Source organism: Pinus tabuliformis, chromosome 5_1 (genome assembly GCF_031772625.1).
Source record: "Pinus tabuliformis cultivar Carrire ecotype Pingquan chromosome 5_1, CPIR1, whole genome shotgun sequence".
NCBI classification, from domain to species: domain Eukaryota; kingdom Viridiplantae; phylum Streptophyta; class Pinopsida; order Pinales; family Pinaceae; genus Pinus; species Pinus tabuliformis.
The window spans coordinates 699,582,521-699,610,035 of NC_142305.1; the positions used below are offsets into that span (position 1 = coordinate 699,582,521).

Sequence of the window (27,515 nt, forward strand, 5' to 3'; positions counted from 1 at the left end):
ATGCCTTTGAATCCACAAATAACCTTGCAACCTTTTGAGAAGTGGGTAATAGATTTTGTAGGACCCATTCAGCCACAAGGGAAGACAGGGGCGAGATACATTATCACTGTGACTGAGTATTTGATTCGTTGGGCAGAAGTGCAGTGGGTGAAGGATTGCATGGGCGTAACGATTGCACAATTCCTATTTGAGCATGTTCTGATGCGATTTGGTTGTCCAAGGATCTTGATGAGTGATCGTGGTACACACTTCCTAAATGAGATGATCAACACAATAACGGAGGAATTTTAGGTGTATCACCAAAAGAGCACACCTTATCATCCATAGGCTAACGGGACAGTGGAGGCATTCAAAAAAGTGCTTGAAACTGTGCTCACCAAGGTTTGTAATGCTCAGCGAAGTGATTGGGACCTACGCATACCTGGAGTATTATAGGCTTATCGAACAACATCAAAAAGTTGACGGGACAAACCCCTTTTAGGCTCGTCTATGGTGTGGAAGCCATAATGCGTATCAAATACATCGTGCTTAGTCTGTGAATAGCAACGCTCACAGGTATGACAGATCGCGGAGCCCTGGAAGAGAGGCTCGCGCAGCTGGATGAGCTCGAAGAAGAAATATTTTTGGCTGGATTTCACTAGTAGGTCCAGAAGCAGTGCGAAAAGGCATGGCATGATCGACACATCAAGCTGTGCACATTCAAGGTAAACGATTTGGTTTTATTGTATGATAGTAAGTTTGATAAATTCCTAGAAAGTTCAGGATGCACTGGTTAGGGCCCTATGTTATTAAGGGGATTACCAACGGTGGCACGGTCTAGTTGGTTAAGTTGAATGGAGAACCCTTTTCGGGAAAGGTGCATGGCAGTCGATTGAAGCCATACATAGGTGGCCCGACCATCTGAATATGCAACAGAAGCACAGTCTTAGCACTCTAGGTAGTTGAAAGGAGGTGCGGGACTATAAACTACATTGCTCGGGTTGGGGGGTTGGGTGATGTTAGAACTGTGCGAAGCAGCGAGGTGTCACAGAGTCCATGACAGCATGAAGATAGCTGCGCTAGCTTGCAGGTCTACCGGAAAGTGACCGTTAAAGTTACTATTCACGATTTGATGGTTGGTTTGAGGCCAAATAGAGTGGGCGGTAGGAATTTAAGGCGAACTTTATGGATTAGAGTCTTGAAAATTTGTTGCCAATATAGCATTAATGGGACGTATGTAGGGGGAATGGTCAGATTTGAATTCAAAAAGCCCTATAAATCACAGGTGGTTGTCCAACGAAAAACACTTAGCATTTTGAAAATTCAGTTGTTGTGCTATCAGGTGTGTATGGACCTTACGAATTTTGTGGCTTTGAGAGAAAGCTCAAGATTTGAGAGATTGCCGAAAGAAATGCAGGACCTCCGCGTAGGACACCCGAGGAAGCCGTCTAGGAAATTGTGGTAGTAGAAGCCCCAGAGAGTGCCAGAGTGATAGTTGAAGTCCCTAAATCACCTGGAACACCGAGACCAAAGAACGATAAGCAGGCTATGATTCTAGTGTGCATCTCACCAAGAAACCCACAGAGGACCAAGCTCACCTTGCAGGAAAAAGGGAAGTCCATTAATCTGGAGGCAGAAGAGGAAGAATCTGAAGAAATCCTGGTGGATGAGGAGGATTTGGAGTGTGGTCCGTATTACCAGCTTACCTGAATATGTTCCTCCGTGCAAGGGCAAAGCCAAGGTGCTGAAGGACATAGACGAGAGCAAGATCTCCCTGCAAACTTCGTTGCTTGCAGATGACATTTCTTTTGAGGGGCTGCACTTAGGATGGGTTCCTGTGCTAAAGTTCAAAGATTGGGAACGATTGAATTAGAGCCGCAGACTTGGCTCAATGTTGTAGAGAAAGATGGGTTGCTTAACCTGCTCTGGGTGTCACATTACCACTGTGCCCCACTGACCGTCTTCATCATTAGGCAGCTGCTCTGCTTGGTGCATGATGGGTGTTTGTGGCTGGAGGAGCCCATTCCCATCACATACCACTTGTCTAATCGGATCACATGGCTGCCTTACTCACAGGAGGATCCAACCAATATATCAGAAGGAAAAGGTGGTGAGTTGGCCCTCGCAGAAGCTATGAAAAAGAAATTAAAGTTGGAGAAGAAGAAGAGGGGATATGCGGCCTAATGCACTAAAGTAGTCCATTTCAATTGAGTAAATTGTCTATGCAGCAAGTTCCTTGCGAAGTCTCGCGAGGCATAGGAGCAGGGCAAGATGTTTCACTATGCGTGGCTCCTGATGTCGATCATGCTCATGGCATGGGAGCTACCAGAAGACAACCAATTCCCTTCAGTCGCGCTGGACCTTCTAGAGGGAGCGAAGTATGCTTTGTTGTGGGTGACCAAGGACGTGTAGCGCATAAAAGAAAGCAAGATCTTTTGGGTCTTGATGGAGATGAGTATCTGGATGGGGATGAATCGCAAGCCACGGTTGTCGCCAACAGTCTATGCTAGTTTACAGAGCTTTGTAGAGTTTAAAGCGAATTTCCACCATGTCTTTATCAGGGCGTAGAAGGACCCCGCGAAGACATGGCATAACTTACCATATCTGGCGACTGATGATGTTATCTTTGCAGTCCTCAAGTCTTAGCCACCGAAGTGGTGCACTCCAGTAGGCTCCGTGGTGGAAACAGAAAACTCCCCCGTGCAGCGTAAGAAGGAAGAAACAAAGCTTAGAATGGTGCAGCTGGTTGAGAAGCACAGGAAAGAGGAAGCAGAGGCTAAGGACCAAGCAACATGTGATGACACAAAATTGGCAAAATAGTAGAAGATAGGAGGAGAAGTGTGCGAAGGATAGAAGTCACCTTCGCCCGGGACTAAAGCAGAAATAGAGGAGCCAACAAAACAATGTGATGCAGATCCATAGATGACGTCCACCCAACTCAAGCATCAGCGACCACACGAGAAGGCAGTGCCACAGAAGAAAACTATGGCTTCAAAGACATCCTTCGACCCAATCACCATGACTGAGGGGGATTTGCACGATATCGGAGAGACGGTGAGGGATGTCACTATGGAGGCCAGGGTTCAGATGGAGCTGAACCTGAAGATCAGAGACTTGTAGCTGAGGGCTCAACGTTCAACTCCACCGAAAGTGAGGGAACAACATACCACTACTGTTACAACATCAATAGTTGCAGTCGATAGTGTAGTAGCAGACTGCACGCGACTCTTTGAACGATCATTCGAGGTCTTGACCACCCTGTAGGAGGACCTGAATGTAGAGCATTGGAGATAGAGGCGCACGAGCTACAACAAAGATATCACGAGGTCAAAGGGACCGCGTAGATGGTTGCCCTTACACAAACGCTCGCACAGATGCAGGAGGCAAAGGCGCTTAAGGAACAGGTGGATGCCGCTCGACACAAAGAAGCTGTCTTAAAAGTGCGCCTACAACCGTGGATAGACGAGGCATATATGATCATAGTTTCCATTGAAGGAGAGCTCGCGACACTGCAGGAAACTCAACAGAAGATTCAAGGTAGCAGCTCAGCAGCAGTCACCGAACAACGAGTGGAAGAAGTCCAGCAGGCGACCGCTCAGTGTTCTACCAAAGTTGTGGTGATCCAAATGGAGCTGGGAGGTCTTTACGCTAAGATCTCCGCACCTGTAGAGTGACTTAAGGGCGAGTCACAATGTTTGTATTGGGGGCCTGTTGGGCGCGGGATTCCCCAATGGCAGTTTTGGGTCTAAAAGCCCATATTTTGGTCAAATGTTGTAATCCAAGTGTAAATACTCCGCATTTTGTGGTCGCAAAGCGCGCAGGTGTTAAAGAGTCATAGGGTTTCTGCCCTTATTTTGGAAATGTAATGTTGGCTGTAAAAGATCTACCCATGGTCCGCAAACCATGGGATTGTATAAATAGAGCTAAGCTCTAAGTAGTTAGGGAAAATCAATAAACAAGGATTGAGTCATAACTTTAGAGTAGAAGTCTAAGCTTGGGTTGTAGCATAGGTAAAGGCTATGCAGTTGAGTGTGCAGAGGCCTAGAAGTCCGCAGCTGAGTCCGTAGACCCCTGCAACTGAGTGCACAGGGTGGCTCGAGTCTGTAATCGTTCGGAATTATCAATAAAGAGAAGTATTATACAATTTTTGCGTCTTTATTTGCTATTTATGCATCTTGTTATGTTGGGTATGAATTTCACTTATAACGCTTATATGATGCACGAATGTATGTAAATGTATTGGTTAAGTGAACGCAAGTAAGAACATCTATTTACGTGAAGCTAACTAAGATTGGTTAATAAGATAAGTAAGACACTTAGCCTAGTTTGGGAGATATCGTAGTTCGTTGCCCTAACAACGCGAAAGTCCCTGAGCCGTAGGTTAGGGCTGTGCGAAAGCCAATTGTACCCTCTCGTGAAGGTACTAAATGGTGGAACAGAGGGCTAAGAAACCTACGTGAAGGCAGGTATAGCTGGAGTAAACTGACATCACAACCATCCGAAGGGTGCAGAAACTTGGTTCCAGCATCCCCCCATACTACTTCAGGTGAGATTTTAGTCCGCGCTCTGCGGGCTGATGCCGAAAGGGCCAGCAAAGACACTTTGCCTAGTTTGGGAGATATCGTAGTTCGTTTCCCTAACAACGCGAAAGTCCCTGAGCCGCAGGTTAGGGCTGTGCGAAAGCCAATTGTACCCTCTCGCGAAGGTACTGAAGGGTGGAACAGAGGGCTAAGCAACCTATGTGAAGGCAAGTATAGCTGGAGTAAACTAACATCACAACCATCCCAAGGGTGCGGAAACTTGGTTCCAACATCCCCTCATATTGCTTCAGGTGAGACTTTAGTCCGCGCTCCGCGGGCTGATGCCGAAAGGGCCAGCAGTGTAGGGATTTGTTTGACTAACTAACGCTGAACCTGGGTCACGCCCCCTCAAGCCAACAAAACTATGTTATAAACTCCAGTAAGCAGCATGGTTGTCATGTTGTCATGTTGGTCATGATGGTTTTGCTTCTGAGCAAGTTGATCTTTGTAAATACTGCAACGAGCTAAGTTGAAGCTCCATAGGTAGTATGTTTTTTCTTAATGATTTTGCTGGTTGTAGGTGTCATAGAACACTGAGGATAGTGTTCCCCTAAGGAGGAGGTGTCTGTAACAACATTGGGTTAAAAATTCATGTAATAAAAGTTAATAAAGGAAAAATTAGAGCATGGTCAAGGGACAGGTATTACAAGCCAAACTTTGGGCAAAATATCCTAGTAGGCATCACTTGTTGTGTTTATGGTTAATGGAAATTGGCAAAGACAATGGAAAAGATTTTGAAAAGGCAAAAATGAATTTTTGGTACTTTATTTATGAAAATAGTGGAAAATATGAGAAAAGGAGGGTGAAAGGTCACAGGTTGCATGTGAGGATGAAAGTGAACAAAAATAATGAAAAATTGGAGAAATTAGAGGCATCATAATTAAAAATACCTCAAAGCATCAGTTGGTAGCTTTTTGTCAGTTTAGTTTTAGAATTAGTCTCAAAGAGGAGAAGAGCACCAGAAGGAGAAGGAAAGCAAGCAAGCTAAGGAAGGACACAAAGAAAAGGAAAGCAAGGATCAAGCAAGGAAAAGCTGGATCAAACAGCTTCGACATGAATACTTGCAGGTAATAGGTTGCATGTATGATTTCCTAGCTGGTTTTGACATGCATGGTATGTGCATGTTGGTATTTGGTTCTTTTGTTGTCATTGGTATGGATTTTGTCGGGTTTCAACAGTGGATTTTAGCCTTGCCTTGCCATTTCCAGATAGCCATGTTGTGATGGGACTTTTCATGGTTTGAGCTTTGGATTGCCGGAATATTTTGGATCGGGTGAGGTGGTCTTAGGAAAATTCCTGAAAGCCTAGGAATCCCTTGACCGGTAATGGCGGGATACACAGTAAAGCCTGAGGGCGAAGACAAAAAAATTCTTTAAGGTATTAGAGAAGAAATTCCGAAGTATCCAAGCTCGGTTTAGTTTTGTGATCTCGACATCGGTTTAAGTGAGATCATGGTATGGTGAGGGTGGAGGTGGTTTAACCTATGGATTCCCTTGGTTGTTTATGGATTGGTTTATCCCATGAGATCACACATTCATGCTTGGAATATGGCACGAAGGTGATTGGATGAAAGAAATACTTGATTCAGCGAATCTATATGGTTGTGTGGTACAGGGATTATTATTATTATTATTATTAATAACTTAAAAACACTTTAATTACATTTTTTTAAACAAAATTACATTTTATATATACACCAACTTCAATTTCATTTATTTTAAACAAAGTTACATTTTATATATACACCATAGAAGTTGGTGCATTCATGGGCTGTATCCACAACCGCGGTCGTGACCATAAGTTTAAAATACATAATTTTAAATACAAAGACTAGTTCTGGAAAAAAAAAAAATCTAAAAAGTAAAGCTTAAACAGTTCCCAAAAATAACACATGAGATGTAATAGCAGAATCTGAAATGGAATCTGCCCTCTAATGACAGAGAGAAAAGAGCAAAAACTTACTGTATTAACTATAGTACTCTAAAAAAATCAAAGCGTCCAGAAACCTGTGTCCTAGGAACTCATACGCCCAAAGATAAGGAATGAGCACATGGGCTGTTCCATGTCTCCCAAAACCTGCATCTCATACATGTATGGTCTGTGATAGTATTCAGATCTGTCCAAGCCGCGGATGATGGTCACATGCCAGAGCCCCTTATCCAGGAGACTGCCTGCCTTAGATAGCCAGTCTTCATCCTAGTTCCTTGTTCTGAAGATGTACCTGCAAGAGAAATGATTGAAAGAAAGGCTGAGTCTTCGAATATCCTCCACGATATTGATCGAATGGATATTTCTGCATTCCTATTCAGTATACTTTGCAATATATAAACAGTTCAACTTTAGTTCATATTGATAAAGCCTACAATCTCTCAAGTGGGTTTCCATTCATTTTCCACGCGTGATCTTGCATAGAGTCGGATTTTGACCCAGAGAGTTAAGAAAGTGTGTCGGTCTAATAACCTCTGACTACGTACGTTGAAGATTTCTCAATGCAGTCGTTTACTTCCTCTATGTTTCCACTAATGTTATTGCCTAGAGGACACACAACACTGGTAAAGTGTACAATTTGTTAAACCATTTAAATATATAGTCATCTGAATCTTATTTGACTACAATTTGATCAAATTAACTAAAATCGTTATTGCAAGTAAATTTACCAACTGTTTTAACTAGCTGTTTCTTATTTATTTGATCTTCCTGTAATTTTCATACATGATGTTTCCAAAGGAAATAAAAGAGTGAACAAAGATTTAGGGAAGCAATGTTTTGACAAAAACGATATTTATCGTTGTCTACTAAAAGGACTCAAGCCAATCACGAGTTCATCCAGTTGTTACCGTTCTTATTAGTATCCTCGAGAGTAGATAAACGCTTTTGATGAAAATCTAGATAGACGCCCATGTCTCTTGATCGATTCTAATTCGATGAAACTGCTAAACTTTCAAGTGTCATTCTCGACAAGTGTGTATATTCCATGTCAATGGCCACATCGGTTGTTGTCAAGAACCGCACCAGAAAATGTGTAATCTCCAGTGTAATTGTTGGTGCTTATCGTAAGCAGCAATCACATTAAGGACTGTTGCAGTTAAAAAAAACCTAAATGCTTTTTCTGAGATATATGTCTGAAGTACCATCTATTTTCAATACTAAAGTTACCAACTTTGTGGCTCTTCAGGATTACAATCGATTCAGGACACCTTTACCAAAATTAAACAACCCTTCAGTTTGAGGAGACAACTTAGGAGTCCCAAAGAAGTGAATTTAGAGGACTTATTATTGCATATATTTCCAGAGAAGTAAATTTAAAAAAATTATTGTTGCATATATATTGATCCCAAGTTTTATACACTACCAGTGACAGCTGTTGCTTGTTATGTAAACCATATGACTGTAGTATAACGCAACTACGTATTCCATTAGGAAGTATTGTATCTGAAAAGTCACCATATAATTGTAGTACGGCGCAACTACGTATGCCATTATGAATAATTGTACCTGAAAAATAAAATTAGCGTCTCAATGCCCTTCTCATTAGAATCCCTGTACACATTTTTTCTGATACTTTTGACATAAAATCCATGTTTGCGTTATCTTTATTCGATGAAATTGATAAAGGTTTCTGGAACAGGAAACCATTATCTTCCCTTTCTCCTTCCGTTGACTGCCCCCGGTGGCATGCATTGCAACTCTAGGTTTCTAATTGTACTGTTCTCCAAAGTAATATTAAAAGAAAGCAATAGATGACAGATTTCAAACGCCACGTTATAAAGTACCACAGTCATATAAATTAAATATGGTTGAGGAAATTGGATAGACCCAACCTATAGACATTTACTTACAGAGCAATAAATCATAGTTCGGCATATCTCTTAGCTTAAAATTCGTTTTCTGAACAGTTCATATATTTTGGTTTGTTTGGAAAGTTGTTATCAATTGCATGACATTTGTATTGTTAGTCTGTATCGTTAAATTGAAATTGGGTCTCTTAATATTTTGGTTAATTAATATTGTGATGGGATGATTTAAATTAAAAGATGTGAGTATATTTTAGTCATGATTACTCTGTATTAATGAATGATTACTCTTTATTAATGAATGAAATTGAAAGTAATAACTTTTTTTTAATATCTAAATGAAGGGTTTAAACCTATTTAAAATAATATTTTATAAAATTCTAATTAAAATTTTACTGTATCTATAGTTTATCACGATGTACGAGTATTACGTAAAAAATAAAATTGAAAATAATCAAGAATTCTCTATGTCTGTTCTGAAACCGATGTCTATTTACATTCTGAAATGTATGGTTCTTGGAACGTGGAGGAATAAAAATAAAATTGAAAATAATCAAGAATTCTCTATGTCTGAAACCGATGTCTATTTACATTCTGAAACAGATGGCTCTTGGAACGTGGAGGAATAACAAAAAGGTTTCTTGCCTTAGCGTGCTTATAAACTTGGACCTCTTGTGGTGGTAAACAATGGCCACTTAAATGTAATTATATATATATATATCACTTATGTAATGATTAGTGTTTTATATTTTTTTTGCTACTTAGGTAATGATTAGTGTTTTATAAATTTTTTTTGGTGTGTTATGTGAAGTGAAATTTTTTGTTTCTTGAAACTTAGAGAAATAAAATGCAATGTGGAAGAATAAAATAAATTTATATTAATCCAAGTGTTCATATTACTAGGGTATAATATTATTCATAAAGTTTATAATTAATATTAATCCTTAAGGTTTAATATTATTCACTAGGGTTTATAATTCCTTTGGATTTTAGTATTAAATCTAAAGCATTATAAACAGAAAGGAATAATATTAAACCTAACGAATTAATATTATAAACCAAAAGTATAGAAATCCTAAGATAAATATTATAAACTCTAGAATATAGATGGTTGACCATAGTCAACCATGATCCAACTTAGTGACAAGGATTGCCTCAAAATGAAAATCGACCATCATTAACCATGTTTATTTTAGGGTTTATAATATTTATGTTAGGGTTTATATACGTTGGGTTTATAATATTAATCCCTAGCTTTTAATATTATTTGGTTGGGTCTATAATTCCTTGGGTTTTTAGTATTAATCCCTTGGGTATATTATCCCTTTGGGTTAATATTATTGCCTCGCATTTAGAATCCTTTGGGGTTCTAGTATTAAACCCAACGAATATGAACCCTTACATTAAACCTAAGGGAATGATATTATAAACCCAAGAGTTAATACTAAAACCCCAAGGCATTATAAAGGTACAAATATTAGTAAACCCAAGGGATTAATATTATAAATCCAAGGTATATAGACCCTTGGATGACCATGATTTATATTGAACCTAAAGGATTACTATTTTAAACCTATGAATAATATTATACCCTAAGAATATGAATCCTTAGATTAATAGACAGAAGGGATTGATATTATAAACGGATTAATACTAAAAACCCAAGAGAATATAAACCCTAGGGTTTCTAGTATTAATAGTTTGGGTTTATTATCTCTCTTGTTAATATTATTATGTTAAGTTTATAATCCCTTGGGTTTAATATTAACCTTTTTGGTTTATTATTCCCTTAAATTTATAATATCAATTATAAACTTAAGGTACTAATATTATTAAACTCAAGGGATTAATATTATAAATCGAAGGTATATAGAACCTTGGATGACTATGATTTATATTGAACCTAAAAGATTAATATTTTAAACCTATGAATAATATTATACCCTAAAAATATGAATCATTAGATTGATATACCCAACGGATTGATATTATAAACTCGCCAGATTAATATTAAAAACCCAAGGGAATATATATCCTAGGGTTTCTAGTATTAATCCCTTGGATTTATTATTTTTCACGTTAATATTATTCTCTTAAGTTTATAATCCGTTGGATTTAATATTAACCCATTTCGTTTATTATTCCATTAGATTTCTAATATCAATCCCTAAATTTTATTGATCAAAAAATTCATATCCCTAAGATTCATATTTATATTATATAATTTAGAATTTAATAATAAATAATATTTAATATTAAATAATAAATAATAGTAATAATTATTAATAAACCCAATCATCTTGGTCTTTCGTTGGGACGCTTTGTAAAATCTTATTAATAAGTTTATGTTAGTAGAGATGCCAGAAAAATCTGAATCTTTTTTCTTATTTTCCTGTTCATGAACTTTTTTTGTTTGGTCATTGGGTTTCTCACATTGTTCTCTGTAAAGGGAGGTTTCTCCTTTGCAATTGGTGATATTCTCTGTTTTTTCAGCAAGGTCTATTTTTATTGCTCTTAGTATTGGGCGGAAATTCTATCTATAATGTTACTATTAAACATAGCTTCCATATCTAGTTTTCACATGATCTTTCTTTTTAATGTTTTTTTAGGGGAAGATGACTCATGATGTTATACATGAAGCAATTTGTATTTGATTTCTGTTTTAGTTGGCATGTTATGATCCTTCTTTTTAATGTTTTTTTAGGGGAAGATGACTCATGATGTTATACATGAAGCAATTTGTATTTGATTTCTGTTTTAATTGGCATGTTTTTGCCAAACTATATGTGAATTTTGTAAATTTCTCTCTGATATTAATATAAATAGTGCTTTTTTCCATACTGAAAAAAAGATGCCAGAAAAATAAGGAGACATAGATAAACCTAAATCTTGGAAAATAAACCTTTAAAGCTTTTATTCTTGTTTTTTTTACTTACATCTGTTATAATAGTTTTTAGATCTTGTAAAGGTACTTATCTCCATATTTATATTTGAAATTATTTTTAGGATTAAATTATAATATATGATTATTGTAATCAATTGAGTGTAATTAAACAGATTTAATAATAATTATTTTAAATTAATTTTAAGTATTTTTAATTATAAAAATATATATTAATAATTATTATATTTATTTTGCTAATAATATTTAATTATAATAATTTTAATTAAATAAAATTAATCAATATTGAATTAAACTACAAAATATTACTAATAACTTTAAAGAAATATTAATACTATTAAAATTATAATAATATTAAGTTTATAATAATATTAATATTATTAAGTTGATAATAATATTAATATTAATAGTTATATAGTAATAACAATTATATAACATTAATTATAATTATAAAAAGTTGCATTAATACTTTATTAAATTAACAATATTACATTTGTTATGATATATATTTTATTAATATAATAACAATAAACTATGTAACCATTCATTTTTATGTTAATATTAAGTAGAAGTAACATTATTATTAACCTACTTAATATGTTTGGCTATTAATAACTTGATATAATTGTAATTAATCAAGTATAAATAATTACAATTAAGTAGATTTAATGATAATTATTTTTGATTAAATTTAATTAATTTTAAGTATTTTTAATTATATATATATGTGTATATATATTAATAATAATTTTTTTGTAAAGCTTAGTAGGACCTTCTGCTTTCTATTTATAAAAGACAAGTTTTCACCACATGGATGAGATAGGCGGCCTCAACTTGCCTAATGAGAAACCAACTCTGTTGGCCACCTATCCTCGTTATATGCCATCCACAAGTAATATAGGTTAAGGCGATCTACCCAAGCTAGATATACATCTATATCATGATAAGAGTCTAAGTTTCTGTCTATCATAAGCATACATTAATGAAGGTAAATGCTATCCGCTAAAAACCAAAAAAACATTCAGGAACCTCAATATTCTTTTTTCTCCTCTGAGGCTGAGTCAACGGGGGCCGGTTTTTCAGCTGAGTCTCTTGGTGCTTCTACCAGCATGATAATACATGGGATATGTCTTTGAATACAGTATAGGTGAATGTCCTATTTTCACAGTTGGAATTGGATGGCTTGCAGGTCTTTCTTGTAGTTTGGCATGTCTTGGAGGGTCAGAGCCATCCCCATTGATAGCTGCTCCATTGCCTTCCCCATGAGGCTCTTCATGAGCCAGTACAAGTATAAAGTCTGCTTGAATTGTGTGATTCTACCTCTTGTATTCCCTGGGTCTGGGATTACCTCACGCCAGGCCTCCATTTCCTCTTCTGAATCCACCTCCTCTTTTATCTATTCCTCCCAATCGTCTAAGATCTTCCCGATACCTGCATCCGTCCCTACCCTATACATTATGGCCGCTTCATTAGTAAGCCTTGCTACTGGTTTCCTTCCACGTTGGGGTTCCGAGGTGCTCGGGTCTGTTGCACGAAGTAGATCCCTTCCCCTTCTACCTCGTCCTCTTCCACAGGCTGGTCTCACCATATCTCCTGTTGTGCGAATCTGTTAACATTGAGTTAGAGCATAGACATTACATTCCGGGATTTCTTCAATGATGTCGCTTTCCCTCTCCTTTCCTTTCCTACCACACTCATCTTTACCCTGGTGACCCTCTACCCACGGCTGCAACGGTTCTCCTATGCCAGAATTACGTGCGCCTCTCCCTTGCCAAGCACTAGCCTCTTCACCTTTTTGGCATTTTCCTCTCTCTGCTCTGTGCCCAGGAGTAGTGTCTTGGTGCCAAGTTCGAGTGAAGATTTCAGCACTATCCACCGTCCCCTCGATCCAGAATTCCACTACAATCATCCGCTCCTCTCTCCCACTCCCAATTACCCGTCCTCTCCTCTTCTTAACTTCCTGATCCCCTTCCTCACTGGTTATCGAGTAGGGCAGCTTAATTGCAGGTGATTCCTCATGGTCCTGACCCCTTTCAGGTTTAGTCCTAGTTCCCTTCCCTCCCAGTATGCCTAGGACTCTCCCATCTATTTCCCGGCACCCCTCTCTGGTCGTATCCATCATTCTCCTTCCATAGAAACTCACAGACAACATTGCAAAAGACAGGTAGAGCCAGATAGCATACCTGGTGCCGCTTCGAAGGTGTTGTTGCAGATCGCTGGGTTGATAATCCTTGCCGGTTCTTCATCTCTCCTCCACAGTTATGCTCTCCCCGTCACCCTTCATACCTTCATACTCCCCATCCTTCCCTCTCTGTCCCATCCATCCTCCCGTCCTGTCCTTCCCACCTCTGTCACTACCTTGGCACTGGCTACCACTTCTCCATGCCCTTGTGTACAATATCATGCGGAAGGACATCGTACCCATCGCCATCAGCGTGTGGGCTATGGTGGGCTGTTCCCAACATTGATTTACCCTGATAACCATATCTGTCTTGAATTCTCGACACTCACCCCGATCGGGAGATATTTTTAATAATATTTAATTATAATATTTTTAATTAAATACATTTAATGAATAATGAATTAAACTACTCCAAGAATATTATTAATAACTTTAAAGAAATATTAATACTTTTTTTTTCCCCTAGGAAAAAGTCGTAATTTTATTCATAATTGATAAAATTACATTTTGTAGATGCCAAGGCATATGCAGATGGCTGATCCTGTAATGACAGGCAGCGAAACAGAGACAATAACACTAAATAGCAAAAGAACTATTCCTGTAAAGACAGGAACCAACAGAGTAACAGAAAAAGAAAAAAAATATATGTTCCAGCAAGCCTATACTTTTCTTCCCTTCTTCTTCTCCACCCGACGCCATCCTGAGTCAGCAGTGGGTGTAATAATAGCTAGCTGGTTTTCCATTGTGATCATTTGTAGTTCTTTGTCTGATTCTGAGCCCTCTGAGCCGTGGGTTCTCTTTATGCCACTTACTTCCATTTGTAACTCTTGATGCAGATCTGTAATAATCGGCCCTGTATGAGTAGAAGGGGTAATCGCTTCCTGAGTTTGTTTCTGTCCCATTTGAGAGGCTGGTTCCGTCTGGTTCTCTGTGGGTTCCTCATTTATGTCCTCTTCTTCCAATGGGTCTGTGTGCTGCCAGCCTTTGGGCTTTTTTTGTTGTTTCTTAGTTTTCCTGGGGTCCTTTCGAGCTAATGGGCAGTCATATTGAAGGTGCCCTGTCTGCATACAGCTCCTGCATCGGAATGTTGTGTTTTCGTAGTCAAGCTGCTGTATCCATTGAGTATTATTAAAGTTCAGCGTGATGTGGTCAGGTAGCCCCTCACTCAAGTCCACTTCTACACATATTCTGGCAAATGTAAAGATTCCCCTGATAGCTCTATCTTCATCCATTTTTAGGAATTTCCCTAGAGAATTCCCAATGGCGATTAACACTTTTTGATGCCAGAAGTGTAGTGGGAGTCCATGTAGCCTCACCCATACAGGCATTTTTGAGACTATCATTGTAGTAGCATTAAAATCCGAGAACCAGGGGGTGGTGAAGAGGCCGGCACTGCCCCAGAACCAAGGCCCCTGATTGATAATGCTGTCTCTTTCCTGTTCTGTATTAAATCTAACTATGAAAAACCCCTTGGGGCAGAGATAAATTTCACAGTTAGGTGTCCATGTTGAGTAGATCCATTGATGCAGGGCATCTGATTTAGGCCAGAAGCCATTGAATCTACAAATAACTGCAGTATTAGATAAATCGGTGTATAGGCTATTTACCTCTGGCATAGTTACTTGTAGAGTTGGTGATTCTGGCTTTTGTTCAACGATGTAGGGTCCTGGCAACTCTGATGGTGGTACTGTTTTATTTTCCATTTTTTTCCCTTTCACTGCATCCCGAAAAGAGCTGGTATTTTTTGAGCTGGAACCGGTGCTTCCACCACACAGTCGCAGATTAAGAATGATGGTTGAATCGTTGGTAATGCCGTAGTGCTGGAGTGTTTGGTTGTCCTGCAAACTGAACCCAGAATATATAAGGTTTTGATATTGAGCTGGGGTTCCAAGGTGACCCTGGATCTTCTTCTTTAACTCGTGTATGCTCATCCCCTTACTGAGTCTCATGCAAAAATGTTTGCCTTCAATCGATTTAATGAAGATCTGGATCAGATCTGTGTTCGTGAGGAGTAGGCCCTGATTCACTGGTTTATGAGCCAGATCTGGCGGAAATATGGCAGATCTGGGGTTCACATATCTTCCCATTGTGGGAGAGGAGAGTCCGCCTCCAACCAACGATTTACCCGATGCTGCTATCGCAGATTCGATGTGAACTGCGGCAGATCCAGCTCTTTTAGCAATGATGTTCATGAGAAAGCCCCAGATCTGGCCATCCTCACCCTGTTTGACTCCCGCACACACAGCCATCTCCAGCCATTCCGCTTCGCCCTTGTCGAAAAGTGCACATAATGTCTCTGATTCAAGATGGTGTTTTGAATACGTTTGCGGATCTGGTCGTTGGCTAGCTGTATCATCCTTGCCGTGACCTGTTTCAATACAAGTAAACAGTTTGCAATAAAAATGACCCTTAGACAGGTAATAAGAGCTCGTCCATGACCCGTGGGCAGTCAAATCGGCCTTCAGGGATCGATTTGGTGCAGAAAGATTGTGTTTTGTTCCGTTACGGTACCAAATACATGACGGCGTGTACAGATCCGTTATTCCTGCGGTTGATTTCCCCCATGGTCTCTCCGTTTCCTCAGTCCCTTCGCAGTGCTGCAGAGTGTTGGCGGCCCCAAAAACCCTAGCCATCTTCGCCGTTTCCTCCCCAAGAAATATTAATACTATTAAAATTATAATAATATTAATACTAAGTTTATAGTAAGATTAATATTATTAAGTTCATAATAATAATAATAATAGTTATATAGTAATAACAATTATATAACATTAACAGTAATTATAAGTATTATTTTCTTATTGATATTTTTTTTAATAGTATTATTGTTATTAGTAATAATTATAAAAAAAGTTGCGTTAATACTTTATTAAATTAACAATATTACATTAATTACGATAAATATTTTATTAATATAATAACAATAAACTATGTAACCATTTGTTTTTATATTAATAATAACTAGTAATAACAATATTACTGACCTACTCAAAATGTAATATGTGTTTAGAAGGTTGATGATAATATAATAATGTGGTTGATATGTAATATAATATATCAACTATGGTCAACATATGGTGCATGACTAGGGATAAACATAGTCAAACCATGGTTAGCCATCAACAACCACTATTGCAATAATATTCTTAGTTAAATAATGGTCAACAATAGACAAACCATAGTCAAATGTTGTTAACCATAGACTAACCGTATTCAAAACATGGGCAATTATACTCAATCATATTCAACTATGGTCAAATCATGGTCAATCATATTCAAACCATTTTGAATCATAGCCAATCATGATCAACCATAAACAAACAATGGCTAAACATCCATGTTCACCAATGGTTAAACCATGCTCATCCATAGTTGATGTGTAATTAAAATGTTTAATAATATTAATATTAACATGATTTAGAAAAAATTATCTAAGTTATATGGTGGACTATGTTTGACTATATTTGACAGTCAACACTCTTAAACTTTCGTCAAACATAATCACTTATTATTTGTATTGCTTAATATTAATCACCAAACATAGTGAACGACATTAGTCAAAGAAATCAAACAAAGTCAACCTTTGTAGTCAATGTTAAAATAGTTGACCATGATCAGACTTGGTCAACCCTTTGTTAACCCTATGTTTATAGTAGTCAACACTGATCACTTAGATTCATCCTTAATCAATGTAACTCAACCAAATTCAATTATATTCATTCATGGTTGACCAAATTCAAACATTGTCAAGTTAGTCAACTGAGTTCATCATTGGTCAATCACAATCAAGATTTAAAAATGCTATATAATTACAATATTATTATAAAGTTAACTACTACTACTACTACTACTAATAATATGAAGTTAGAATGATATAAAATATATCTAACGACACATGCAAAAAATATTGTTGTAATGTGACAACCACATTATTGTAACATTACATTACATTGCAGTTTATCCAGCATTGTAATGCGACATTACAAAATGTGGTCAACCACATTTAATAGTGTGATTGATTATGTTCCATTATGTTTCACTACGTTTGATAATCAATAGTCTTAAACTTCATTCAAGCATAATTTCTTATTAATATTATTTATTAAGATTAATAATAAAATATGATGTGACATTAGAACGGTATAAAAATCTACCAACATAGCAGTTTAAAAAGCATTTTCATAGTGTTACTTTTACATTGCAATTTATTGAATGTCACAATGTAATGTAAAATTAGTCAACCATGTTTATGAATGCAATTGAATAAATTGGACTATGTTTGATAGCTAACACTCCAAAACTTTGTTCAAAATAGTCACCTATTAATAATATTATTTTTGATAATCAAATACACTGAATGAGATTAGTCAAACAAAGTGAACCTTTATAGTCAATGTTTAACTAGTTAATCATGATCAAACTTGGCCAATTCTATGCTTACCATATTTAATAATAGTCAACCTTGACAACTAGATGGTTGACAATGGTTAACAAAGGTTCAAAACCACGGTCATCCATTGTCAACTATGATCAACCATTGCGAACCATTATTGACCATGTTCAACCATTGACGACCATGGTCAACCATTATCAACCATTGTCAATGGTCAACCGTTGATAATGGTCTATCGTTTTCAACCATTAAGAATGATCAACCGTGATTTACCGTAGTCAACCATTGTTAATATTACTATAATATTGGGTTTTATAATATTAGAGTTTATAGTATTAATAAAGGGACTTATAATTTTAATCCAATGGTTAATAATATTTATTGTAGGGTTTATAATATTAATACTAGGGATTATGATACTAATCTTACTATTTATAACGTTAGGGTTTATATTATTTGGTTTAATATTAGGGACTAATATTGTGATGCTTGAATGGTATAAGAATCTATCCAACATCGTAGTGTGACAAGCATTGTCGCAATGTGACAAGGAGTGTGAGAATCATTGTCACAATGATACATTACATTGCAATTTATCCAATGTTGCATTACGACATTCAATAAATTAGGTTTTAATATTATGGTTTCTAATATTGGGTTTAGGGTTTAAGGGTTGTATCCCAGCTAGGGTGCAATAGACACATGTCATGAATTTTGAAAAACAAAGCATGGGGGAGTACCTCTTTTACTTTTATCTATGAGGGTTTAATATACTTGTCTCAGAATTTATAACCACAAGGTTTATAATATTGGTTTTTATAACGTTAAGTTTTGTAATATCGAATTTGATATGATGGTTTAATATCGTTGCAATTTTATATTACATTGAAATATATTCAATGTTGCAATGCGACATTAAAAAGTTGAGGTTTTATTAAGGTTTATAATATTCAGGTTTTATAATATTAATCTTATAATGTTGGGCTTTATTAATCCCTTTGGTTTATAATATTAATATTCCCTTGAATTTATATTATTAATCCCTTGAGTTTATAATATTAATCCTTTGAGCCTATAACATTCATCCATTGGGTTTATAATATTAATAATTCGTTGAGTTTACTAATTCCTTGGGTCTATTAATCTGTTAATGATTGTTGCAATGTTATTTTACATTGCAATTTATTCAATGGCATAATGCAACATTAAAAATTGGGGTTTAATATTAGGGTTTCTAATATTTGGTTTATAATAATCAAGTTTGATATTGGGTTTTATAATATTATGTTATATAATATTAATTTGAGTGTTTATAATATTAATTCCATCATTTACAATATTTATCATAGAGTTTATAATATTAATCATAGAGATTATAATATTAATCCTAGGGGTTATAATGTTGGGTTTTATTAATTCCTTAGGTTTATAATATTAATCCATTGAGTTTATAACATTAATCCCTTGGGTTTATAATATGAATCCCTTAATGTTGTAGATCCCTTGGGTTTATAATATTAATAATCCCTTGAGTTTAGTAATTTAACAATGATTGTTGCAATATTATATTACATTGCAATCTATTCATTGTTGAAATGTGACATTAAAATATTGGGGTTTATTATTGGGGTTTATAATATTTGGTTTATAATATTAGAGTGCAATATTTAGTGTATAATGTTGGGATTTTTAATATTGCGTTTGCAATATCACATTTAATATGATGGTTTGAAATTTTGGGTTTTCAATATTAGTGTTTATCATATTGGGTTTAGTGTTAGGTGTTAATATCAAGTTTTATAATCTTAGGGTTTATAATATCAATGCAATGGTTTATAATATTAATCTTCGTGTTTATAATAATAATCCCATGATTTTATAATATTTATTGAAGGGTTTATAATATTAATCCTAGGGATTATAATATTAATCTCATGGTTTATAATGTTGGATTTTATAATGTTACAGTTTAGAATATTTGGTTTAATATGAGGGATTAATATTGCGATGTTGGAATGGTACGGAAAGCTATCCAACGTCATAGTGTGAGAAGTATTGTCGCAATTCAACAAACAATGTTGCAATCATTGTCGCAATGGTACATTACATTGTAATTGATTCAATGTCACATTGCGACATTGAATAAATTAGGGTTTAATATTATATTTTATAATATTGAGTTTATGGTCTATTGTTTATAAACTTAAGGTTTATAATCGTAGGGTCAATAATCTTCACTTTATAGTATCAATAATCTCTTGAGTTTATTTATCCCTTGGGTTTATGACATTAATCGCTTAGGTTTATTGATCACTTGAGTTTATAATCTTAATAATCCCTTGCATTTATAAAATTAATCTCTTCGATTTATAATATTAATGATCCCTTGGGTTTATTAATCTCATGGGTTTGTAAAATTAGTAATATGTTGAGTTTATTACTTCCTTGGGTTTATTAATCCGTTGAGCTCATAACTTTATTAATTCCTTTGGTTTATTAATTTGTTGGGCTTATAGTATCCATAATCCCTTAGGTTTATAATATTAATTCCTAATACGAATAATAATATATTAGGGTTAATAATATTAATTTTAGGTTTGATATATTAATCTGAGGGTTTATAATATTAATCATAGAGGTTATAATCCCTTGGGATTATAATATTAATCCTATATTTATAATATTAATCAAGGTGTTTAATTCCATGGTGTATAACCTTGGCTCTGTGGATTTTTCCACAAGAGGCCCTCAAATCTCTTAACATGCTTACCATATCCTGATTTAGTCCTTTGGAATTTGCAACAGCCCCAAAATAAACATGTAATTAATTAGATTAGTCAAGTAATTCATAGTCAACACCCATTTTATCAACTAATTAACTTCAATTCAGAACTATGAGCAGAGACAACTTACCTGTGATTTCCGGGTTGAATGCTAGTTGAAGTCTTCTAACTGCAACAAAGTCTTGGGGACGACTCTCCACCCAACCGTAGGCTCAATTGCACAAAAACTTGCTACAACTGGCCACCCCCGAGCCCTCAATCAACATACTACTACCAGGGTATCCTTTGTTAGATAACACTATTCTCCCAAGAGAATGGATGATGAAATCATGGAATGATGGAATGCTAGAATGCCTCTCATCTTCCTCATCATCTATTTAATAGAGCAAACATTGGAAGGGGAACCACATGCACACACTCCATGTGTCTACATGCAACTTTATTGCTTTTCTTGTTTTATTTCTTTTGCTTTTACTTTTTAATAAATTTACTGATTTTTACTGCTTTCTTGTTTTATTTCTTTTTATATTTATTTAGATTTAGTATTGTTATTTATTATTTTATTATTGTTTATTATTTATTTACTATTACTATTTTTTTATTTTTTATTTTTTATTTATTTTCTTGTGTTTTAATATTATAATAATAATATTATTATTATTTATTTATTATTAAGGGACATTGGATACTTCCCTACTTTAAGGAACTTCATCCAAAAATTAAGTTGAATTATTATTATTATTATTTATTATTTATTATTTATTTATTATTTTTGTTATTTATTACTTCATGTTGCTGACACCCTCCGCTAAACTAGTATAACCAGCAGGCATCGAAAGTTTCACAACACCTGGGAAATCCCAAGGAATCTTTGTCCTTTTTCCCACTTTCGGCACCAGGAATAAGCCTGACACGGTTTGTATCGAGTCTAAGGCTGGCCCTAAGGCTCGTGCCTGACTCAGACCTCATCTGCCCCAAGGCAGGCATCCAGTATGGTACTCAATGACTCCGGGCATCTTGCAAGGCTGGCCCACTCCCTCCACAACTACTAAGGCTCACAGCCCCAGGCATCGAAGTCCTTACATCCCCACTAGACTTCAATATCCCAATCCAATAACAGGCACGTAACCTAGAACATCAGGGACTTGGCCTCCTCAAGATGGTCCCATAGCCCTTCAAGAGCTATCCATTAAGAGCTACACAAGATAAAGGAACAACTGCATATGTAGTGTTGATTGAGTTTGTCCCCAGCCCATATGGTGTTACTTATTCTCCCTCGTGCATATGGGCTCGCATGAGATCATCAAATAAACTGGCCCTCTCAGCCCATTTGTGGAGTCCTGTGAATCATCACCCTCAACATGCAACCAATGCACTAGCTATACCAGCATAGTATCATAGAAAATAATCCACATGCCAAGTCTTGCATGTCATCATGAGAACATTCATCATTGTTAATCACAAATTAACGAACTAAATGCTCATGCATGTCATAAATTTGTACGCAACTATGACATGCTTCACCTCACGAAATACCATCATAAGTTATAACATCAATATATTTGCATCAAAGACATATCATGACTTCACATAATAAATGAACCACATGTCAATATACCTCAACATGACATCATAATCCCTATGCATATCATATTCATCATAAACATACAACATCATTATCATAACAAAATAAATAAATAAGCACCACATATGCATCATTACCCTCTCATCAGAATTATGTCCAATTACCACATACCATCACACCACGAAACATCATCACAACATTATACTTCAACATTTATATGTTGACATAACAATAACTAGAAATAGGATGATCATTTCCGTCACCATCTAGGATAAGAGGTATTTCATTGCAACTTGAGTAATTGATTCTTGTAATTTTTGGTTGGTAAATTTGAATAAATATTGAATTCTGTGTGCTTGAGATTATTTATCTTATCCTTTCTATGATTATCATATAGCAAAACTAATTATCCTTCCTCAAAAGTGTGGCCAAGAGCATGCTCTCACAATATTGCTTCATTTTGGCTTTTGCCATAATGGAACTTGGACCATAACTTACCACCTCTATTCCACATCAACCTTAAAAGAGGAGACCTAAATGCTACCAATGTAATAGCTTCCTTTATGAACATCAATTTGAACTGTGTGCAACATGTAGCTTGCTTCCTTGTTGTCCAATAGGCCCACAACACATCATGAAGCCTATTAACCAAGTCCCGTCTCCTCAAATACACCAACTAAAACCTTCTAGTTTTCAGCAGCACTCTTCGAAATGTCCAAGACTAAGATATCAGTTCCGTTTATGCTCAGACAATCTTTTGACCCTCATGGAACTACTGTATATAAATTGAATAAAAAAAAAAAACTACTGTATATAAACTTGGTATTTTATAGAATGTTTTGGGACCATACAACAGGTGCATTTCTATCTGAGAACGATAACAAAGAGTAGAACCTGCAGCGTCCTCTGAATACTTTAGGTAGGACAAACTAGGGCTTCTTCAAGAGAAGGCGTGTTTAAGAAAACACCTTGTAAACTTACAAGAATATTTGGCTAAAAATAGAGCATTCAGCTCTAAGATTTCCTTCTCAAGACATTATTATCCGAGCTTCTCACTGTATATTGCTAAAATGTCCAAATCAGTGAAAATGATACGATTGCAAATTTTGAAAACCGGACACTGCATGTCATCTCCCAAAGATAGGGAACTCCCATTGAAACTGTCATTCATAAGTGATGCGTGGCATTGGCTTCTTGTGAAGTCTAGTAATGTTTTGACCATCCATCTCTCTCTCTCTCTCTCTCTCTCTCTGTATATATATATATATATATGAATTGTTTTACTTCCACTCCCTTTTAAAGTCAGATGATGACTAGTTAACGCTCGACCCATGCTTCTTGGCATGTTTGATACCCCATGACCCTTTTTCCAGGTTTTAAGGGTTTCAGTGCAATGGTAATCTCCCCTTTTTTCGACATTTTCTCACTCTGTGACTCGGAATTAGGTTTTGGCATTGGCTTCTTGGGAACTCTACTAATGTTTTGGCCATACATACATATACATATACACATATATACATACATATACACACACACACACACACACACACACACACACACACACACACACACACACACACACACATAAGACTAGTTAACACCCCACCCACGCTTCTTGGCTTATTTGATACCCGATGACCCCTTTTCTAGCTTTTAAGGGTTTTAGTGCAATGGTAATCTCACCTTCTTTCAGTATTTTTTCACTTTGTGACTCAAATGTTCCTTTGGAAAGAAAACCACTCCATACCTTTGCATAGATATCCCACACCGAACCTTTTTGGTGGTGTTTCACTTAGATTTGAGAGCATACTTGCATTCATTCTCTCTTTTCTTCACTGCTAATACTCTGTCTCTATCATGTTTAGTAGGGTTTTGAAGAAATAATATAACTAAGCGAGGGTTTTCTACCCTACCGGGTAACGTTGGAGATTTTTATGCAATTTTCAATATGCTCTCATGTGAAATTATTTTGGTCACTTTCATTTGACTCTAACTTTGAGATTCTCTGGACAAAGACTACCAAGAGGTTTCTTAGTTACCTATTATTATGGGATTCTAGTCAACACGAAAGTCCTGGACATCATGCACCCATTAACTAGCTAGAGCTCCACTTAAGGCTAGCTCACAAGGTCGTTGACCTTGAAAAAATTTACCCTATGACATATTCTCCAAACTCCCCATTCTAAAGGCAAGACACTCTCCATTATCCAGGGCACATATACATTCATAGCCCACTTAATTTCCAATTTCTTTGGATTATTTATTTGTGAAGGGAGCATTATCTATTGGATGGCTACTATGAAACCTTTCATGGAAGCAACCTCTATGACCAAACCATGAACAATGTGGTTGAATATAGAAACCTTGCCCACGGATAATGAAATCCATAAATGAGTATGCTCACATAAGATTTGTTCTTAAGGATTTATGTCCAACTACTCGAAATGTCAGGCGAGGATTACAGTTGTATGGATTAAGATGACGCCCAGTTGGGGTAGCTTCCATTTGATTAGTTTCACAATCATATCACTCACAATGAGAAAAGTCCAATAGTTTTTAAACATTTCCTTCTTATGCTGGAAAAACTATGTCTACCTCCATCTTCTAGTAACATGGTTTTCTGTGGTGTAGGCCAAATCTGGTTGTATACCAATTTAAGATAAGCTCCTACTACTAATAATTTATGTACCTGTAGAAGGATATAATCATAGAAGCTGAAAACTGATCACATGAAATTTAACAATAATAAATATGCGATTCTTTTTTTTATTCGAGTTTTTCCCCATCCTTAACTGATTATGTTAAACTTGTTGGTTTGAATTAGAAATCATATCACAATTTTCTTTACCATTTATCAAAGCATATATGTATATAGGAAACATCAAATGTTATATTAACCTCAAGCTTATTCATTTTAATGTTCATTTTCATAGTGTAAACTGTGGCAAGTGTAGTAAATTATTATTATTTTAATACCATCAGGTCTCTAACTACAAATGAGTGAAAATGTAATGACACTTACTAGCCTATCAGGGACTGGAAACATTATGCTTACATGGTTTGTTAATATTTCAAGAAATATAACTCTTGGAGTGAAACTTGGATCAGGGGATAAACTTGATGACATTCAAGGATCCATGAATCAGGTAATATTCAATTCAATTTCATGAAGAGAGTCATTAAAAGAGAAGGATTGGTTTATTCCAATGCTTTGTATTCCTTTTCACATATTCACCTATAATTGTACTTCAGAATGATTATTTCCCTTTTATTTTTAAGTATTTATTATCTATGTATTTAGAAGGATATAAGGGGTGTAGCTGTAGTAGGAGTTGTTATTGCTTTAGCACAAAATATCATGTGAAGATGTTTGTGCTAACTACAGTTGCTCGTATTAAGGAAAATGCACTAACTCTAACTACTATAACTTACATATCTGCCTAACTCTTCTATAGGTTGTATCAAATTTCTTTTCAGGGTACTGGTTAACTGTGATGTTTTAATTCTTAAATTTGTAAATACCCCTCTAGTTATAAAAACATACTAGTTTCTTATAAAAGCATAGTAATTTCTTTGTTTGATCAAATTCCTGTTGCATGGTGGTGGCCTATAAGGTAATTAAGTGTTTGAATCTAGCTCTGGTACCGTGTGTAAAATTTACCATTATAATTTCGTTTCTAGCAACATCATTTTACATGAAATCTTATGTCAAATCTATCATCATACTTTATTTATAATATCATATTCCTTTATTTTGAATTCACAGTTAAAGACAACAAGTTGGATGTATGTTCATACCTAGTTTTCTCATCTGATGATGATCCCTTGATGTTGTTGCTCCAAGGAAGAATCCAAGTCCTATGTTTTTGCTACCAAATTGACTGATTCCTCTCTGCCTATCTGGGATCAACCTCTCTGTCTCCAAGATCCAAGAGACTTCAAGGATGATTTATTTCAGCTGCTATGCCGAAAAATCCAAGAAAAGTGCTAAAGTCTCGTAAGTCTACTCACAAATCGTGAGCCCCAAGGTTTGATGCTCAAATTCTTCTAGTTAGAGTCTGACATCTATAATTTCTCAATTTTCCTTCCCCAAAAGTACAACCACCTTATTCACCCCCACTACAACAAAACAGGCAATTTATGCCAGCTTTAGCACCAGATTTTAGTGTATTTTTCTCTCGATTGGGATGAGTAGCCTGGCGCTAAATCTGACTCTATTGTACAATTTTTAAAGCGTCTTTTTTTGCGCCAAATTTTGCATCTTTTTTTACGCCAAATTTTGCATCATATTTTGCACCAAGATTTTCATTTGGTTTTACAACAGGTTTTGCTTCTAGTTTTGTGCTATTTTTTGAATCTATTTTTGTATCATTTTTTGCTTCCTGTTTTGTGCTATTCTTTTCTTCTTTTTTGTGTCGTAATTTGTATCGAGTTTTACACCATCTTTTGCATCTGATTTAGTGCGTTTTTTTGCATCTAGTTTGTGCCTGTTTTTGCATCGAGTCTTATGCCATTTTTTGCTTCTAATTTTGTACTTATTTTTACATCTGTTTTTGCGCCAATTTTTCTAACTTTTTTTACACCATTTTTTGCATCTAATTTTGAACCATATGTTGAATTTGATTTAGTGCAAAATTTTTCATCCATTTTTGCACCATTTTTTTCATCCACTTTTTTGTTTCATTTGTCTCCCTTTTTTGCATCCTATTTTGCACCTAATTTTGCATCATTAGTTGCATCCAATTTAGCATCATTTTTAACAACATTTCTCGCATCCAATTTTGCATCCTTTGAGCATCTAAATTTTCACCCTATGTTGAACCTCATTTTTTCCGTCTACTTTTGCATTTGTTTTTGCACAAAGTTTTGAATCATTTGTTGCACCTCATTTTGCATCCAATGTTGCATCCAAATTTGAGCCATTTTTATGCCCATTTCACACCATTTTTTCTACTTTTGTGTCCAAATTTTCACCATTTTTTATGTCCAATTTTGCATCCTTTTTGGTGTCTAATTTTGCATCCTTTTTGGCATCCAAATTTGCATCATTTTTTTCTGCCACATTTTGTGTCCACACTTGCATCTCATTTTGCACCTAGATTTTAGTTTGAATTTTCATCTAGTTATGCATCATTTTTGGCATCCTTAATTTCACCCTTTTTTAGTCCCATTTTGCATCTTGTTTTGTGTCTTTTCTTACATCCTTTTTGCACCCAATTTTGCATCCTAATTTTACACCATTCTTTGCATCCTCATTTTGGTGTCCATTTTTGCATCCTTGTTTGCGCCAAATTTGGTATCCTTTTGTATGCCATAT

The 27,515-nt window shown here is 35.8% G+C and overlaps 1 long non-coding RNA gene across 15 annotated transcripts in view; it reads left to right on the forward strand.

The window, feature by feature from the left end:
- The window catches only part of LOC149166861 (uncharacterized), a 373,645-nt gene that overhangs the window by 162,264 nt on the left and 183,866 nt on the right, over positions 1 to 27,515 (forward strand). Inside the window, exon 5 of one of the 15 annotated variants that reach the window (XR_016260487.1) lies at positions 7,735 to 7,959. The exons of the other annotated variants lie outside the window; for them this stretch is intronic. This is a non-coding gene — a long non-coding RNA (uncharacterized LOC149166861). Of the gene's footprint in view, positions 1 to 7,734; positions 7,960 to 27,515 lie in introns of those variants that run through there. 15 annotated transcript variants of the gene reach the window in all.